The sequence below is a fragment of the Mesoplodon bidens genome, assembly GCF_964165515.1.
Source record: "Mesoplodon bidens genome assembly, chromosome: Y".
NCBI classification, from domain to species: domain Eukaryota; kingdom Metazoa; phylum Chordata; class Mammalia; order Artiodactyla; family Ziphiidae; genus Mesoplodon; species Mesoplodon bidens.
Genome location: NC_138180.1, coordinates 45724359 through 45728246, shown reverse-complemented (window position 1 = coordinate 45728246; position 3888 = coordinate 45724359). Strand labels below are relative to the sequence as shown.

Below are 3888 nucleotides of genomic sequence, written 5' to 3'. Positions count from 1 at the left end.
GTCCTGAAGATATCAATTAAGTTAAATGTTCTGTTGTGTCATTTAGGGTCTCTGTTGCCTTACTGATTTTCTCTCTGCATGATTTGTCCATTAATGTGAGTGGGGTGCTAAAGTCTCCTACTTTTACTGTATTACCAGCAATTTCTCCATTTATGTCTGTTAGTATTTGTTTTAGGTACTTATTTGCTCCTGTATTGGGTGCATATATATTAATATATATTAATATATCCTCTTTTTGTATTGATCCTTTCATCATTATATAGTGTTACTCTCCATCATTTTTTATGGCCTATGTTTTAAAGTCTGTTTTGTCTGATATGAGTATTACTACCCTCATTTTCTTGTCTGCATGAAATTTCTTCTTTTTACATGAAATATCTTCTTTCATTACCTCACTTTCTATCTATGTGGGTCCTTCACTCTAAAATGGGTCTCCTTAGGCAGCATATGGTAGTTGTAGGTTATTTATTTATTTATTTGTTTATTTATTTTAATCAAATTCACAACTCTCAGTGTTTTGTTTGAGCATTTAGTCCATTGACACTCAAGGTAATTATTGATAGATATGTGTATACTGTCATTGTAAATCTTGCTTTCCAGTTGATTTTAAATGTCTTCTATGTTCCTTTCTTATTCTTTTTGTGTTTCCTTTTGTAGTTTGATGGTGTTCTTTTGTATTATGCTTGAGTTCTCTTCTTTTTGTTTGTTTGTTTTTCTAAATCTATTGTAGGTTTTTGATTTGTGTTTATCCTTGTTTTCAAGTATGTGAACCCATCAGTATATCTAATTGTTTTACACTGGTAGTTATATAAGCTCAGACACATTCTTTTAAAAAAATCTACATTTTTTTTACTTCCCTCCCCCACATTTTATGGTTTTGATATCCTAGTCTACATTTTCATGTTTATCATTTTGCTGTTCATTGTAGTTTTCATAGCTTTCACAAATTCTTAAAAAGAGGTCTAAGTATTTATGTTTTTAATAATTTCTTGTCATGGTAAAATAATCTTTATGATTTAAGGGTATTAGGGTGAGGAGGAGGGGAAGTGGAATAATTCAACAAACAATAAAGGACACTGAGAAACACATGCTGAGAGGATGAAAAGCCTTTAGTTGGAATAGGTCTAGAGGGTGGGAAGAGGCACTGCCCAACTGAAATGCATTGGTTTGTTACTGTTTACTTTTCATGGAAGATAGCATCAGAACTCCTTTTCTACACCATATTGGGAGTAAAAATGATGCATCCAGGTGGAAATATAATTGTGGGTATGCAGATGGAGATGGGAAGAAAAACTGTCACAAATAGACACTGAGAGAGTCACTGGTAGGTTCACTACAATCACTGCCAGACTCTCCAGTAGTGGCAGAGTAAAGAAGTAGGGGTTGATGATGGTTTACACAAATGCTGTAACAAGTGATATCTCTGGAATATTTGAGAGATAAGAGGCAAATATTCTATGGTTTTTACTTGCCCAGCAGATTTCAATATATACACAATGTGTACATGTATATTTATGCATACACACACATATATACACAAGTACACAAGTGACCACTTTCCTTGGAAGCAGCATACTGTAAATAAGAGAAACACTTTTCCCCATTAGGGAAAAGCCCAGTAGAAGCAACAGCAGCTGGTCTCACAGCTGCAGACATTAACATCCCAATTTAGCCTGGGAGGAGGCAACAAGGAGTCATAGAAGCAGCCTTTGCAACAACACCCCAAAGGACCCGAATCACAGAGGAAGGGTATTCCCCACTCCCTCTGCTTCTCACCTCTCAGCTCTCCTCCAACTCACTAACCTCAGGCACCAATAGCCTGCAATATCAGGATACTATTGTCCCCAGTGTGTGAGGTGTAGGATAACTATCACTTCTGAAGTGTGTGTGTGTGTGTGTGTCTGAGAGACAGACAGAGAGAGAGTGACAGACAGACAGAGAGAGAGGGAGGTTTTGTGGGTGGGTAGAGAGGGGAATCAAGTAACAGAGCACAAAAGCATGTACGTGCATGTATGTCTGTGTGTGTATATTGCACACATCTGTGTGTGTGAAAATCCTAGTTGTAAAAACATCTGACTGAGCTAGGGAATTGTTGGAAGGTCTAAGGTGTTTCTTGTCATGATCAGGTTCAAGGTGCAACATATGTATATGGGAAACCCTGAGGCATCACCAGGGCAACTGTGGCAGGGATGATCCAATGTCCCATGGTGGCAAGAGACACTAACCTTCCATCAGGAAGAGGAGAGCTGGTCCTCTGCCCCCAGTTCCTACAAAGCACCTAGGACTTTCCTTCCAGTTCCCTCACGCTGTAACCAATTAATCATCACAAAGCCCAAGACACAGGAGGGAGGTGGGGAGACAAAACACAAGTACTCCTATGCTAACATCCTGTGTACACAAACTTGCAGTTCTCCGGAAATTAAGGCAGGGGGAGTGTGGGGTATTAGGGAAGGAAACATAAAAGATTCTGAGGCCTGGGGCTTCCCTGGTGGCGCAGTGGTTGAGAGTCCGCCTGCCGATGCAGGGGACACAGGTTCGTGCCCCGGACCGGGAAGATCCCACATGCCGTGGAGCGGCTAGGCCTGTGCGCCATGGCCACTGAGCCTGCGTGTCCAGAGCCTGTGCTCCACAATGGGAGAGGCCACAACAGTGAGAAGCCCGCATACTGAAAAAAAAAAAAAAAAGATTCTGAGGCCTGAAAAAAGTGACAAAATCATCACAGAGCACATGATAGATTCATTAGACTCTAACTAAACACACAGAGAGATGTGATTATTATTTCCAGCCAGTTTTCCTATCATGATAGTTGTGTAACAAACCAAGGCAATGTCGGTCTTGAGCAAGGCTCACAGAGTCCCCTGGCCTTGGCCTCAGTACAGCATCTCTGCATTTCTGTTCCAGGGATTTTTGATTTTCTCAATATTTTTCAGGATCATGCCATATAGAGTGACAGATTGATTCCTTACTTCTGATAGGATGAGCTGAAGGCAGATGTATTCTTTCACATCAATCTCTCTCATGGTGTGGCAATAGTCCTCCACCTGGGGATATTTAGCTCTTTTGGAAACCAATTTGATTCTTGTAATATAATGTCTAGAAATATGGTCCAGATAAGATACAGCTTCACTCTCAACTGTTTTTAGTTCTGCTATTGTCTCCTCCTGAATGAACACTGCAAAGTTGTTCCCATATTCTAACTTAGGAATCGGGAGCTGTACCCAAATTTTGACCATGTTGCATTTCTCAGTCAGCACCCGAATCTCAGGCTTCACTTATTCAATAATGTCCACCAGCTGCTGGTCAATTTTTTAGCATCCTGTTGGGCATCACAAACACCTTGGTTCCTTGGAAGACCTCTTCACATTCACCCAAACTTTACCTTTTGTAAATGGGACTATTCAGTCCATCATGGCTATTGGTGAGAAGAAGGAGTTCAGGGACTGGAAGATTCATGTCTGAATGGATCTGAATTAGGTCACGGGTGTTTAGGCTTGGTTCCTTCAAAAAAAAAAAAACTATTATGTTCTAACAGTTTCTTTGGGGAAAAAACTGCCACCAAATTTTCTGCCTCACTTGTGATCCACTCCCTGAAAGAATCAACATTGAGCTTTACTTTCTGATCCACCTTCAGCAATTAGGCCATGGTTAGGTCTGCCCGTCTGCTCTGCTGGACACCAGAGGCACTGTGGTCTCCAAGGAGGGGGGTCAGAGGGAAGGCAGGAATCTCAGAGGCAGCCACCCTGAGTGGCTCACTCACTGCTCACTAGCTCCCTCCCTTTGTATTGTATTGTCTGTTGTCTGTCAACCCACCTGATCGCTGCCTGCTCACTCTCTTTTTGGCCCTGAAAAATTGTTTTTATTAAAAAAATGTCTATGTACTGGCTTATG

General features: G+C 41.0%; 1 pseudogene across 1 annotated transcript; it reads right to left on the bottom strand.

The window, feature by feature from the left end:
• Window positions 1–2870: 2870 nt before the first annotated feature.
• LOC308609682 (proteasome activator complex subunit 3-like) lies at window positions 2871–3634 on the bottom strand (annotated as a pseudogene). Its single transcript has one exon. The product of its transcript is annotated as a proteasome activator complex subunit 3-like (transcript).
• Window positions 3635–3888: the final 254 nt, after the last annotated feature.